Source organism: Stomoxys calcitrans, chromosome 5 (genome assembly GCF_963082655.1).
Source record: "Stomoxys calcitrans chromosome 5, idStoCalc2.1, whole genome shotgun sequence".
In the NCBI taxonomy this organism is placed as follows: Eukaryota; Metazoa; Arthropoda; class Insecta; order Diptera; family Muscidae; genus Stomoxys; species Stomoxys calcitrans.
The window spans coordinates 52,080,231-52,096,399 of record NC_081556.1 but is presented as its reverse complement, the minus strand read 5'-3'; the positions used below and the strand labels follow the sequence as shown (position 1 = coordinate 52,096,399).

Below are 16,169 nucleotides of genomic sequence, written 5' to 3'. Positions count from 1 at the left end.
AAATTCTCCAACGTTTTATCGTCTTCCCCACATGCCCTACACATGCTATCACTTACAGCACCGATTTTGAGCTCGTAGTCCTATGTGCCCCGTTATGATACCGCAAGCTATAATGACCTCCTTATTACTTCTTTTCAGCAATGGCATCGTCTTGTCACGATCCCGATCTTCCCAAAAGGTTTTTCGCCATCCTACCAACCGTTTAGCTGTTGCACAAGGTTGCATGAGCGTTCGTCGCCCGGAAGGCTTCGGGTTAACCAAGTTTTTTGACGACAGTCCTCTGGCCGTCACTGCCAAATCGTCTGCTTTCTCATTCCCAGTTACTCCGCTAGGGCCCGGCATCCAAACCATGCGGATCGTGCCACCCTCAGAGAAGGCGTTAATCTCCTACTTTCATTCCAAGACATGTTCGTGATCTTACCGTTCGTGTTGTTATTGCCCTTATGGCCTGTTTACTGTCCATAAAAATGTTCGTTCCGCGATTGCTCGAATCTCCGCCTGCAGGACCGTATTATGGTCAAGCAATAGAAAACAGATTTCAGTCTCTAGGATCTCAATGTAGACCCCAGCTCCACTCTGTGCTCTAACTTAGATCCATCTGAGTGGCATGATCTCCCAGATGGCAATACCAGAGTTCCGTCAACCCAAGACTGTGCATCTGGCAGCAGTGCTTCGCACTCGCACTCAAGTGTCGTCTTAGATATCCGATCGGAAACCTCTTCTATTCCATCCAGGTTTCCTGTCGTCGCCTCGATTATACCGCTGTGGCATAACCTGCTCCAATCCCTTAATCGGTTCGGATATCTAAAATAGTCTTCAGCTGTAAAGGGCGTGGTCCTCAATGTTCCGGCAACATTTTATATGAACTTGTTGCATTATCCATAAATTGCACCTTTTCTCTATCGTAGTCCACCAAACTACTTGGGCTCAAGTAAGTTTTGGTCACGCTCCTGTAGAGCCAGTGGACTATCTTAGAATTCAGGCCCCATTTCGAGCCTACGGGTGAGCCTTCTCGGTACGCTCCTGAATGTGACACTTCCATTTCAGTTTCCAGTGCAATATCACAAGATCTGGGTTAACATTGAGACCCTAGGTCTAGCCAGTCTTGTGCATCTTCAAAATCCTTTCGGCCCTTCTGTATAGCTGTTTCGGATCCTTATCTCTTTAAAGTATTATAACATCATCTGCATAGCAGATAAGTTCAAATCCCTCCAACCCCCCGCAAGCTCGTCTGCTCTACAATTCCCTGGGATATCTCTGTGGGCCGGCACCCAGAACAGGTGATTTTTGACTTGTTCTGCAATCTCGTTAAGAGATATACGGCAGTTGAGGTTGGTTTCTAAGTTCAGAAATACATTCTCCAGGGATTTAAGGGCTGTATGGCTATCTGAGAAGATATTTATGCCAATCGTCGTTATGACATTATATCCTAGCCATTCCAACATATACTTAATTACTAGGAGCTACGCTTGATACACACTACAGTGCTAAGGTAATCTTCTCGATAAGTCCAGACCCAGTTCTTCTGAGTACATTCCAAAGTCCACCTGGTCACATTCATCTGTATAGAATTTTTATGTAAGCGGCTGAGACAACATGTAATCCACACTGCCTGGAACATCGGGCATTGTATCAAGGATAACAAAGTGTCCTTAGCCGACGCATGACTAAAAAGAAAGCTCCCTAAGCCTCACAGCAGTGGTCGCAGCAATTTGTCCAGCCACAATATCTAGAGGCATAAGGTGTAGCATTAAATTCAGTGCATCAGGTGGTGTCGTCCTCCATGCGGCTGTAATGCACAAACAAGCCATCCTTTGGATCCGGCTGAGTATTGAACAGTAGGTGAACTTTTGAAGAGCCGTTCACCGAACCAAGATGGCCTAGGCAAATTATAGGCCTGTGAACATTAATTAGGTTCGCCCTTTTCCTTAAATCTCTTCGTCAAAATTCCCTGCTGACCAGTTGTCTGTCGACTAGTGGAGTCTTGCGTAGCCGGAGCGAGAATATTCTGTAAACCGATGTGGGATTCTGACTTCTTGAATCTCCAGATTGGCAATTCTTATCCGATTTGACTGCAATTTTGTATGTTCAATAACTGGTTCAAATCGGTTTACAACTTGATATACCTGCCACAAAAATCAATCTCGGATCTTGACTTCTTGAACCTCTAGAGTGGGCAATTATTATCCGATTTGGCTGAAATTTTGCATTAGTGTGTTGTGTTTTGTTTTGAATTTCACAAAAACTGTGCTAAATATGATCTGACTCGGCCCGTAGCATTATATAGCTCTTATATAAACCGATCTCTCGAATTTAATTCTTGATCACCTATAAGGCTCAATTTTTATCCGATTTGGCTGAAATTTTGCACAATAACATCTCCTATGGTTTTCGTAAATAGCACCGCAATTTTTATTCATTATTCTTTGTCTGATTATAAAGAGATACCGGGCAAAGAACTTTACAAAGGCGATCCATGGTGAAGGGAATATTAGATTCGGCCCCGCCGACCTTTTCACGCTTTTCATTCTTATAATCTGAGTTTGATAAACTGATTCCGAGTTGGTGGGCATCCTAAGTTCAGTCGACCAACGTGTATGCGGATTTACTTGGTTTCTTGATTAACTTTCAAAAATTCGATTCGAGGAATTTCCTCTTCTTTAAAAAAATTAATTACTCCCACTAAAACATGCATTTTTTATACCCTCCACCATAGGATTGAGGTATACTAATTTCGTCATTCTGTTTGTAACACCTTAAAATATGCGTCTAGGACCCCATAAAGTATATATATTATTGATCGTCGTGACATTTAAGTAGAACTAGCCATGTCCGTCTATCTGTCTGTCTGTCGAAAGCACGCTAATCTGAAGGATTAACGCTAGCCGCTTGAAATTTTGCACAATTACTTCTTATTAGTGTAGGTCGATTGAGATTGTAAACGGGCCAAATCTGTACATGTTTTGATATAGCTGCCATATAAACCGATCTTGGGTCTTGACTTCTTGAGCCTCTAGAGGTCGCAATTCTCGTCCGATTTGGCTGTAAGCTTGCACGTGGTGTTTTGGTATCATTTCATTTGTGTGAAGTATGGTCCAAATCGATCTATAACCTGGTATAGGTGCCATATTAACCGATCTTGGATCTTGACTTCTTGAGCCGCTGGAGGACGCAATTCTCACCCGAATTGGCTGAAATTTTGTATGAGGTGTTTTGATATGACTTCCAAAAACTGTGCAAATATGTTTCAAATCGGTCCATAATTTGATATTGCTGTCATTTAAACCGATCTGGGATCTTGAGTTCTTGAGCCTCTAGAGAGAGCAATTATAATCTGATTTGGCTGAAATTTTGTACAACGGCTTTTCCCATAGCCTTCAACATGCGTGTGCAATATAGTCTGAATCGATCCATAGCTTGATACTGCTCCCATATAAACCGATTGTGCTTCTTGAGCCGCGAATCGCACTATAACTTGATATAGCTCCTCCTGCTCCACGTCCTCCTGCTCCGTCCTTATTCATTATTCTATGTTTGCCTAAAAAGAGATAATGCCAAAGAATTCGACAGATGCGATCTATGGTGGAGGGTATACTAGATACGGCCCGGCCGAACTTAGCACGCTTTTACTTGTTTTTCTTAACAATAGGGCGAGTTTTAGGCATTTGATTTTGTTTGTTTATTTTTTTTTTTTTTTTTGATATATTGTGCCAATTGCTCCGTTTAGTGAAGACTACTTTTCGCTTTTTTACTTGTTTTAGCGATTTTCTTTGGCAAATGTACGTTTTCTTTCAAACTGTAGATCCAGCTACATCTGCTCCCACTCACGAAACATAAGGCCATGCGATAGTGAAACCGATACTCACTCGAGAGTGAATGACTACCATTCTCATACCTAATCACTCACCTAAGTGAAATAGGCCCTAAAGAAAGCTGTGAGAACAGGAGCTGTGTAAGTACAGGGGGAACTCCTTTTTATACCCACCACCATAGTATGGGGTTATACTTATCTAATCATTCCGTTTGTAACACCTCGAAATATTAATCTATGACCCCATAAAGTATATATATTCTTGATCGTCACGAAATTCTGATTCGAACTAGCCATATATGCCCATCCGTTAGCCGCTTGAAGTTTTGCACAAATATTTTCTATTGATGTAGGTCCTTGGGGATTGCAAATGGGCCATATCGGTTCAGATTTGGATATAGCTCCCATATAAACCGATCTCCCGATTTGACTTCTTGAGCCCATGAAAGCCACAACTTTTGTCCGATTTGGTTGAAATTTTGCACATAGTATTCTGTTTTGACTTCCCACGACGGAGCCAAGTACGGTCCAAAAAGGTCTATAACCTGATATAGCTCCCATATAAACCGATCCCCCGATTTGACTTCCTGAGCCCCTGGAAACCGCAATTTTTGTCCGATTTGGATGAAATTTTAACATAGTGTTCTATTTTAACTTCCAACAATTGTGCCAAGTACGGTTTAAATCTGTGTATAACCTGATATAGATCCCATATAAACCGATCTCCCGATTTGACTTCTTGAGCCCTTACAAGCCGCGATTTTTATCCAATTTGGATTAAATTTTGCATATAGTGTTCTGTTATGACTCTTAACAACTGCGCCAAGTACGGTGTATAACTTGATATAGCTTCCATATTTTTGTGATTCCATGTTGGTGGATGTGAACATTCGCAAGTTATTGGTCTTTTTAAAACGATCTGGCTGGTATAATGGTAGAACTAGAACCCATCTACCTTATAGTGTTGTTGTGATATCATATGGATGGCTGGGAATGGATTTTTAAATTCTTTATAAGAGAATAGCGACAGATTCTCTTATCACAATTTTGAAACTCTTAAGGTAGTTAGTTGGGTCACGCATCGGCTATAAACCCAATATACACTCAATTTGTTTTGAATAATACCGTTTTTGAAAACCGTACAACCCATGTGATCGCTGCTATTTTATTTTACTCCAAGAATCGGGAAATTCCATCAGGCGCAAAATATTTTAATATTAATTCAAACTGATGATACGATGTTTGTCGCCATTTTGTAATATATGTAACCATTTTCCAGTGGAGACATAAATGCCTTGGCTGTATCCGAAAATTTCGCTAGAGCTGCGTACTAAGCTTGAGCTGTTTTGCCACGGAGCCACTCTATAGCGATAGACAGAACTGGCGCTGGATTGAGAAGTGTAGCGTGCAGATGCCTGTTACACTGCCAACTAGTCACCATAACTGAAATCAACCGCCTGTGCCATGGCGTTAGAGTATGATTCCACAAGAACCCAACTTCCTAACTGAATTTTTTCATCTTGTAGAATAAACACTACTCATCTGAATTGGTTAAAAATGTTAACATAATGTTACGATAGGGCCTTCATCATCTGCACACGGTATGATCAATGCCGTTACCCGTTTAGCTACCTTTTAAACGATTTTTTTTTTTTCAAATTTAGCATGCTATGGTCTTCAATTCCTTTAAATTTCTTGTGTCTATTCCAAGTGTGCTTCGGATTGGTTGGCAGATTTAAGAGGTAAAGATTATGCAAAATATCAGTATCTTAAACTTTATATATTTATATCGGCAATAACTCTTATTGAACTATTGATTCTCTTAAAAATACGTCAGTTGAAAATCATTTTTCTAGTGGGTGTTTAAGGTTTCATGATGACAATGACAATGGTTCCACACAATGCTCCAGTGCTTAACCACATTTCACAACAAGTAGTTTCTGAAAGCCGAAACCAAAGGTTGAAAATGAATACAACAACATATTGACGCGGAGAAAAAATGTGTATTCTTTTCATCAAAGGCACTTAGAAGAAGGACAAGTTTGAATAGACTTTTTCAAAAACTGGGTTTTTTCTGTGTGAAATTCGAATGAGTTTTAATTAGTGCTTCTATTTTTTGTGATGAGTGTCTTTTGAAATCGCATTCTTATTGTTACATACAAATGAACTAAGTCAATGCATTTGGGCCTATTTTCTTGTTTTCCTTTGTTAAAAAAATGCTATTGGAGGCAGATTTTTAATGAATCCACAAATTGAATTGAACAATAATAATGAAAACATTACAGAGAACATTAGAGTTCTCAATAATAAGTTGGATAATGCTGAACAAATGAATTTTGTTTGGAACACGTGTTGTAAATTATTTTATTTGTTTTGTTTTTCGGCCAGGAATCGTAGGCCTGAAAACAGCACAAATAAAAAAAAAAAACTGTTTACACCTACAAATCTAAATTAGTGCTTATATTGAAAATTTTGGATGTGCTCATTGATGCAAACTTGTTAGTAAGCTATTGTTTGGTGTTCTCATGATAAACTACACAAGGTATAATTGCAAAGTGATACAATTATCACAAAGTTGAAAGAAAATGTTATAAGCGAATCGGCAAAAAGGAAAGGCAAACGGCGGGTGTTGCCAAATGTATAACGTCGTAAACCTACATCATATGTGTAAATTGGGCAGTGACATTATAACGACGGTATATCTAGGTTTTGTTTAAGTGGCAGTATGCCATCAGACTCACTTAGATGTTTTCGTCCACAGGAACAGAACAAGGAAGATGCCTTCTAGTCCCTACAGTTGAACCATCCAGATCGCTTTAAAAAGCCCAATAACTTGCGAATGTTCAAATCCGCTAAATCAGAAAGGTTCTCAAAGAAATGAGAACCTAATGTGGAGCTCCTTCTGACTGCTAGTGCGGGACACACACACAGAAGATGTTCTATAGCCTCTTCTTCTTCCATGTCCTCACAGCTTATGCAAAAGTCGTTGCTGGTAACCTTCAGTCTGTCAGCATGTTTTCCGATTAGACAGTGACCTGTCATGACGGACACAATGACTGAGACGTCTGTTCTAGCCAATGACAGCAAAGCGGTAGACTTCATCAAGTCTAGATTAGGCCACATAGTTTTGGAATGCTCCCAATCCCCTCTTTGTGACCATCTACCATTCGTTGTCCTCCGGGTCCGGTCCTGAAAATTAGCTTGCATGTCGCTAGAGGCATAGCAACAGATTGCAGTGTCTCTGGAATGTGTAGGGTAGTTCCTAGTCTCGCAAGTTCGTTCGCTTTACAATTCTCTGGGATATCTCAATGGCCCGGCACCGAGGTGAATTTTGAACTGTTCAGTCATCTCGTTGAGAGATCTGCGAGAGTCGAGGGCGGTTTTTGTGTTCAGAAATAGATTATCCTCGGATTTAATGGCTGTCTGACTGTCTGAGAAGATATTAATGTCAATCGTAGTAATTGCATTATATCTTAGCCATTCCAACACTTCCTTAATTGCAAGGATCTCTGCTTTATACACATTGCAGTGGTCGGGTAACCTTTTCGATATGACCATTTCTAAATCTTTAGAGTACACCCAAAGCCTACCTGGTCGTTTAGTTTGGAACCATCCGTATAAAAGTTTATGTAACTTCTGTTACCAGGGATATCGTAGTTCCAATTTGTTCTATCAGGAATAGTGGTACAGGAGTTTTTATAAAAATAACCCTATATCTTAATCAAAACCGATTTTAATGGAATTTGCCACAAGTGTTTAATTGGACAATAACACATTTCTTACCAAAACTCGTGCAGTTACATCGCAGAGATATTCATATGAGTATTAAATTAATTCGTACCAAATTTCGAATAGATAAGTTAGCAATTGTAAATAGTACAGCATATAAGTGTAAATCAGGCAATAAACATGTACGACCAGATATAAATCTGAACCAATAGCCACCTTTTCCATCTTTCCACTCCTCGAAATTTGTTATTCAAAACAACAGTTTTTGTCTGCTAAAAATTTGACAGACATAACTGCTGTTTTGATATGGATATATCAGCAAACATTTCGGTCCGCTATTTTAACTAACAAAATAAGTTGTTTCAACTACAAAATCTGCTTAAGTATTGAACACGAACTTTTACGGAACTGGAAAAACTTTTTGCTACGATAGCAAACAAATTGTTCGGTACAGAGAACGCACTTTGAAACTCATGTTATAGAAAATATTAACCTTGTTATAGAGGTATATTTTTGTTTTATTTACAAAAAACACTGCTATGCACGAATTTTTGCGGAACTGGGACAAACAAACGATTGTGAAGAAATTATTCTGCATAGAGAGCTCACTTTGAAACTCATGTTATAGAAAATGTTAACCATTTTATAGACGTACATTTTTGTTCTATTTGCAATAAATATTACTATTCATGAAGCTTCGTATATAGAATTTTACTCTCCCAATTTATTTTGCTTCATTTTGTTTTATATTACATAATTTGTATACCCTCCACCAAAGGACAGGCGTAATTTCGTCATTCTGTTTGTAACACTTCGAAATAAGCGTCTAAGACCCCATCAGGTATATATATTCCTGATTGCCATGACTTTTTAAGTCGATCTGGCTTTATCCGCCCGTCCTTCCGTTTGTCTGTCGAAAGCACGCTTACTGTCGAAGTAGAAAAGCCAGGCGCACAAATACTTTTTATTGGTGTAGGTCGGTTGGGATTGTAAATGGACCAAATCGGTGCATGTTTTGATATAGCTGCCGTATAAACCGATTGGGCTGTAAGTTTGCACGTGGTGTATTGGTGTCACTTTCAACCACTGTGCTAAGTAGGTTTTAAATCGGTTAATAACCTGGTATAGCTACCATATAAACCGATCTTGGATCTTATCCGATTTCGCTGAAATTTTGCATGAGGTGTTTTGTTATGACTTCCAACAACTGTACTTAGTTTGTAGCAAATCGGTACAAAACCTGATGAAGCTGTCATATAAACCGATCTGGGATCTTGACTTCTTGAGCCTCTAGAGGGCGCACTTATTATCCAAGTTGGCTGAAATTTTTTACAACGGCTTCTCCCATGACCTTCAACATACATGTGATATATGGTCTGAATGGATCTACAGCTTGAAACAGCTCCCATATAAACCGATCTTCCGATTTTGCCTTTTGAGCCCCTACAAGGCGCGGAAATATTACAGAATGACTTCTACAATGTTTAGCATTCAATTCATTTATGGTCCGAATCGGACTAAAACTTGATACAGCTCTAATAGCATAACAGTTCTTATTCATTATTTTTTGTTTGCCTAAAAAGAGTTACCACGCAAAGAACTCAACAAATACTGTCCATAAGATTCGGCCCGGCCGAACTTAGCACGCTCTTACTTGTTTTTATTCTCCCACTAATAACCGCATCTTAAATTGAGCTGTAGCTATTTTGAGCAAACAACATTTTTTTTGGCAGTGAGTCTGCTGTTCTGAAATTTAAAATAACAGCAGAACTGCAACAGCTGCAAAATTAAGTTCTAAAAGCCAGCAGATAATGTTTTTCACTTCAAAGTCTTTTTTTTTTTGTCACGCAGAGAAAGCTTTCACTCTATCTAACTTAGGTTCCTTTACTGAAGGAGATTAACGCCATCTCTGAGGATGACACAATCCGCATTGTTTGGGTGTCGGGTCAAAGCGGAGTAAGGAGGAATGAAAGAGCAAACGATTTGGCAGTGAAGGCCAGAGGACCGCCATCAATAAACTTGGTTAACCCGAGGCCTTTTAGGTCAACGCAGTTCGAGTTAAGGGCGTGGTAGACGAACGCGCATGGAACACTGTGGACTAGAGAAACAGTAGATAGGGCGGCGAAAATCCTTTGGGGAGATACGGATTGTAAGAAGACGAGGCTATTACTAAAAGAAGCTCACTTATGCATAATCCGTGCTGAAAGTGATAAAATTTGTGGAGCAGGTTGGAAGATGATGAGACGTTGGATCATTTCCTATGTTATTTCCCGGCTTTAGCGGATAACAGACACCGACAGGTACTAAGGTGGGAACACAATACCAGACAAGAACTATCTTAGGCGAGTGGTATGGAAAACAATTAAAGATTTTTCGTGGTTACTTTTCAGTATTAAGGGCGCACAACAACACAGACTACTGGCATAGGTGTTTATCCATAGTGGCATGGAGCGGATTAATATCTGCAACCTCTTTTCGACCTTTAAATTAAACTTATTGTTGTAAGTACTAAATCATAATGTCTGACTATCGCTTTGAATTCTAACTTTACTGGTGCATAATCATCCCCCATTAACCCCAAAGTTTTATATCAATTATATAGAGAACATGTTGTTTTAGCAGAGAAATGAAAACCACGCCAACTAGAGCACTGGAGACTGTTCTAGATATCCGACCCATTGAGCCAGCCACTGCGGCTATGAGACTTAACCATTTTTATGAAAAACGAACTTAGTGTATACGAAAAATGAAGGGTATTAAATAAATTAAAAACGAAAAATAACAAAATTTGAATTATTTTGGACATTTCATGCTAATGAAATTAATACCTACGGATTTGAACGGACTTGGTTTGGCTGGACCACAACATACATTTTGCAAATTGTGATATTTTCAACAGATAAAAATTATTTACTTTATTTTTATTTTTTTTTTTTTTTTTTTGCCAAAAACAAATTTTACTTCATTTGAAAAAAAAATGTATTCATTGAAGTTAATATTTTTTTTATTTATATATGTTTTCATACCCACTACCAAAGGATTGTGGAAATCGCAATAGCGATCGAACGAATAAAGATATCCGCTTGATCTCCCGTCCCTCTACTATCGATATTTTATTTTTTGTCTGAATATCGATTGATATTTTTCCTATCGATACTATCGGCAAAGTACATTTTGTTGCAAAATTAAACAAAAATAAGCGATCGGACACTGAATGTATCCTATAAGATACATTGCGCTTATGGAGGGCGCAATTTTCATTTGATTGGGCAAACATTTTGTACAATGATTTCTCTCATGACTTCCAACTGGCCTTGTTAAATTTGATTTTATTCGGTCTGTGCATTGATATAGCTTACATATAAAACGATCTCTTGTTTTAATTTTCATTTTCATTTGAAATGTAGTATCGTATAGTATAGTATCGATATTTATTGTTATCGAATGTTGCGATTATCGATAGTTTTGCCGTTGTTGTCCAATTTGGCTAAAAGTATGTACGGAAGGTTTTTGTAGGACTTCTTATATCCGTGCCGTACGAATCGTTCATTATCCTGATATAGCACCCATATAAACTGATCTTCCGATTTTGCATCTTAAGCCCCTGGAAGCCGCAGTTGTTCTCCGATTTGGTTGAAAGTTTGATTTCCAACATCCACTATGAGTTTTTTCCATGTCGGTGTATAAGCTTATATAGCTTCTATATCCCGATTAGTCTTCTACGTCTCCTAAAAGCTAAAGTTTTTGTCTTATTTGGCAGAATTCTGTTGTTTTCTTTACTGTACGATATTTCCATAATTTCGTTTGTCTGTCTTTAAATACTGCTTGAAACAATTAAAAGTAAAAAATGAGCTAAAAATAAAAAAAAAATTAACCAATAATAAAATATCTGTGTTGTTATGGTCGACCTTTTTATTTAATACTTTTTTGGTTTGTTCGGCTCGAGGTCATGAGAACAATTGTTAAAAAACTGATGTTATTGTTTTTGAAAATTGTTTTATTATTGAAAAATCCAATATTTCGAAAACTTAACAATTTCAAAGGACATTCTTCTAACAATGTAAAATTTATACTCTTTACTTTGTTAGATGTCGTTTGAAATTGTTAAGAATAATTGAAATTCCCTGAGGAAGAAAGCTGATGGTTTTCGAAATATTGGATTTTTCAATAATAAAACAATTTTCAAAAACAATAACATCAGTTTTTTAATAATTGTTTTCATGACCCCGACCCGAACAAACCAAAAAAGCAAAAATAAAATTTCTAACTATCTATTAACACTTCCGCTCAACAACGTGGAAAAAAATGTTCGGCCATCCTAACGTTAAACTTGAATCGGACAGCACTCATTGATATATGCGAAGTTTGCCCCTGTTTCTTAATGGAAGGTTCATGGGAAGATATGCATAAAATGTTTTGAGCCTTTTTGGGAAATAGTTTCTAGCTGATTTTTTTACCAACTGGAAAATTTATATATATATATATATATAGACGAATCCCCCGATCTACATGAAATAATAGTTGTCCTTATTTTAAAGATTCGAACCAAAGATAAACAAACTTAATTTAAAGATGATCAATTTTCCAGCTTTTTAAGGAAACATTTCCTTTGGTGAAAGATATTCTCCTTGATATTAAGGATTTTCTATTTTAAATGGTAGGTTGATAGATCTCGTTGAAAGTTATGAAATTGTCTTTGGCACAAGACAACTGAGTACCTTAGTTAAAGACGGAAAATATCCTTACAAATGGGAGCGTCTTTTAATGATTTGTATTTTTATACCCACCATCGAAGGATTGGGATATATTCATTATGTCATTCCGTTTGCAACACATCGAAATATCCATTTCCGACCCTATAACGTATATATATTCTTGATCAGCATACAAATCTAAGACGATCTAGACATGTCCGTCCGTCTGTCCGCCTGTCTGTTGAAATCACGCTACAGTCTTCAAAAATAGAGATATTGAGCTGAAACTTTGCGCAAATTCTTTTTTTTTTTTTTTTGTCCATAAGCAGGTTAAGTTCGAAGATGGGCTATATCGGACTATATCTTGATATAGCCCCCATATAGACCGATCCGCCGATTTAGGGTCTTAGACCCATAAAAGCCACATTTATTATCCGATTTTGCTGAAATTTGGGACAGTGAGTTGTCTTAGGCCCTTCGATATCCTCCGTCAATTTGGCTCAGATCGGTCCAGACTTGGATATAGCTGTCATATAGACCGATCCTCCGATTTAGGGTCTAAGGCCCATAAAAGCCTTATTTACTATCCGATTTTGCTAAAATTTGGGACAGTGAGTTGTGTTAGGTCCTTCGACGTTCTTCTTCAATTTCACTCAGATTGGTCCAGAGTTGGATATAGCTGCCATATAGACCGATCTCTCGATTTAAAGTTTTGGGCCCATAAAAAGCACATTTATTTTCCGATGTTGCAGTAATTTGGGACAGAGTGTTAAGTTAAGCACCTCCACATATTTCTGCAATTCGGTCTAGATCGATCAAGATTTGCATACTGCTGCCATATTGACCGGTATCTCGATTTAAAGTCTTGGCCCCATAAAAGGCGCATTTATAATCCGATTTAACTGAACTGATATAGCTACTAAAAAGACCAATATTTTGGTATACACAATTGAACAGTGACTTGTACTTATTAGTATTTGGTCCCAATTGGACCATATTTCGGTATAACTGCTATGGGACATAAGGGACCGGATTTTGATGAAAGGTGGTTTACGTTTATACCCGAGGTTGTGGGTATCCAAAGTTCCGGCCCGGCCGAACTTAACGCCTTTTTACTTGTTAAGTTTAAACGAAATTACCGATCGAAATTGGAAACGGATGGTCCTGTTCATTAGTAAAATGGAAATTAAATTTAAAGATAGCATCTTTTTTTTAAAATTCGGTTCTTTAGCTCTTTTTCATTGCTAAAATTCTACGAATGAGGAAAAATCTTAAATTTTCGGTCAAACTTTTTTTCTGTGTATAACCATTACAGGGGTACCACTGACGAGAACGTAGGAAACAAAATCTCAGTGGTGGTTATTCCTTCACTAAATCATTTGACATTTGTCAGATATTTGGCCATCTCAATCTTCTCTACTACTTAGTGCCGCTCTGATGCACTGTTTCTTAAGAATTTCAACCATTGCACCCTCTAGTTGTACAAGAAGAAAAATCTGCAGATCGATTTATAAGGTTATACCCCCTTTCAGAATGTGAAAAAAAATCTCTACCGAATTGGCTTTTAGCTTCACTTTGGGTGTCACCAACCAATAGATCAAATTATAAATAAAAGTAGAGCAGGCATTATGCCACTAGTAACAAGTTTTGTTTTTGAAATACATGTCTACATATGTATATCCCAGGTTTCTTTGATGATGAAATACTGTCATTTACTTGATTTACGAGTATCGGACCCTAATCAATTAAACTTAACTCAGCAATACTTGTATGGCTTCTAGTTTGCTAAGCGCTTCTCTGTTTACACAAACCCTATTAAAATTCACTTTTTTAATAACATAAAAGTGCCAAGTTTCATTAATTTACATTTTCGTGCATAGCTTTTCACAGTTGGGCGTGGGATTTATAAGCTGCTGATGATTATAGATTCAAACAGTTAAAAAGAATTTAACAGGAAATATTTTTAAATATATACTTTTATCGTTTGGACAATGACGTCGATAGAACATAATTATCAAAGTTTTTATACCCTCCAGCACAGGATGGGTGTATATTAATCTAGCCATACTGTTGGTAACACCTCGAAATAAAGTATATGTTTAATTGAACGTTTTGACTTTCTGAGATGATCTAGCTATGTCCTGAGACCGTCTATCTTCCGACCCTGTGTCAAAATCATGATAGAGGCCGAACGAATGAAACTAGTCACTTGAAATTTTGCACAAATACTTCCTATTGATGTAGGTCGTTGGGATTGCAAAAGGGCCATATCGGTCCATCAGTATTACTTCTTGAGTCCCTAGAGGGTGCAATTTTCATAATGACTTTCAACCAGTGATCCATATGCCAGCACTGGCCACAATGGCCATATACATCCAGTTTATCATATTTGGTCTTACTCCCCAGCACACATGACATTTTAACACCCTTTATCCGCATTCCTATTCCAGAAGAGTTTTGGCCATCTCCACCGACATCTCATTGAGGCATGCCTGTTGTACCCCAATAATATTCTCCGGTGGCAATTTCTCCCTCACCTTCAGGTCTGTCAATATTTCCAGTGTTTTAAATAAAAACGAAGACAGACGAGTTGCCTATAATCCTTCGCCGAACCGTGATCTAGGTTTCCCGCCTTGGTGTAAATACAACCCTGTCCTCTCTCCCTACCTTTGGCATGTAGGACGATGCGAGACTCGCCTTGAAAATTCGTTCCAGCCATGGCAGAGTGACCCCCAGGGATTTAAACAGCTGGAAACTGCGAATCACCCACACTATCTTCTTGTCAACGATATCACCGAGAAGATCTTCCATGAATGCAAACCTTCTGGGTATTACGATGTCCTGTTCGTTGTTCTCCTCCTAGATTCCTGGAATATGTGTCACCATCAGTAATTCCACAATTTCCTGGTTTTTCTCGTCTTTGCTCTTCAGAGAGCTTGGCGTGCTATGATCCTAGTTGAGCACTTTGCGCGATCTAGATGCTTCTTGGATTTTTATACGTCCTGCTTTCTTCTCTCATGTGCTCAACCTGAAACCCTATTCTGTAGTGACTCGGAAAGGAGATTTCGGTGGAGACTTTCCAATCTGCGACTACGTGCCACTATTCGTAACAAGCGTTATGTCTACAACCTTTTCCCTGATTCAGTTGTAGAACGTTGGGGTGTTTCCCCTGTTGCAGATAACGTTTGTGGATAAAATGTAATCAATGGCTTAACTCTTTCGTTCGTATCTGTGCTACTCCATAAATTGTGTTGTGTGTCGGCTTCGCATTCAAGTATAAGGTATCGTCCATTGACTTTGCACCGTCCCATCAAGGCCGGCTCCATATCTGACGGGGGTTGTCATCTCCGTACGATGGGTTCATGGATGCTATGGCCAGTGGTGGTTTAGCCTACAGGGCTACTACCGTTTAATCTGTAACGATATATCAGGGTTAGATTTAGATCCCCACTTGCTACGATACAGTTTCTACTCTTACCTTCTGTCGGGGGAGAGACAGGAGTCCTGGAACTTTGTTACGTTGCAACCATGGTTCTCGAATCAGGACCATGAGGAGCTCGTCGGTGGCTGCCTCAACCGCAGGTAGCCTATGTTCCTTAACTCCTTGGGCCTCATCGGTTGGCAGTACCAATATAACGGGGTTTAAGCCGTACTTTATCTCCCCCTGCAAGGATTTCAGGGGTGACAAAAAATCTGGACCAATCCTTACTTAGGGGTTCTTAACATTACCCTTCTCCCTCGCACGTCTTCTTACGAGCGACCAATCCTCCGATAGAAAATGTTTATTCTGCACCTTCAGCAAGTGGAGTATGGGATTTTGAGACAAGCTCTTTCTTCATATCAGGACAAAGAGGGACATACAATTTATAGATTTCTCGTTACCGCAACCAATGACCTTGACCCTTTTTTGCAATTTGGTGCAGGGTTCATACTAT

General features: G+C 38.6%; 1 protein-coding gene across 2 annotated transcripts in view; it reads left to right on the top strand.

Moving 5' to 3' along the window:
• The window catches only part of LOC106087557 (proton-associated sugar transporter A), a 62,670-nt gene that overhangs the window by 1,205 nt on the left and 45,296 nt on the right, over positions 1–16,169 (top strand). The window contains exons 1-2 of one of the 2 annotated variants that reach the window (XM_059369526.1): positions 5,315–5,412; positions 5,476–5,553. The exons of the other annotated variant lie outside the window; for it this stretch is intronic. The gene's annotated coding sequence lies outside the window, so the exon portion shown is untranslated. Of the gene's footprint in view, positions 1–5,314; positions 5,413–5,475; positions 5,554–16,169 lie in introns of those variants that run through there. 2 annotated transcript variants of the gene reach the window in all.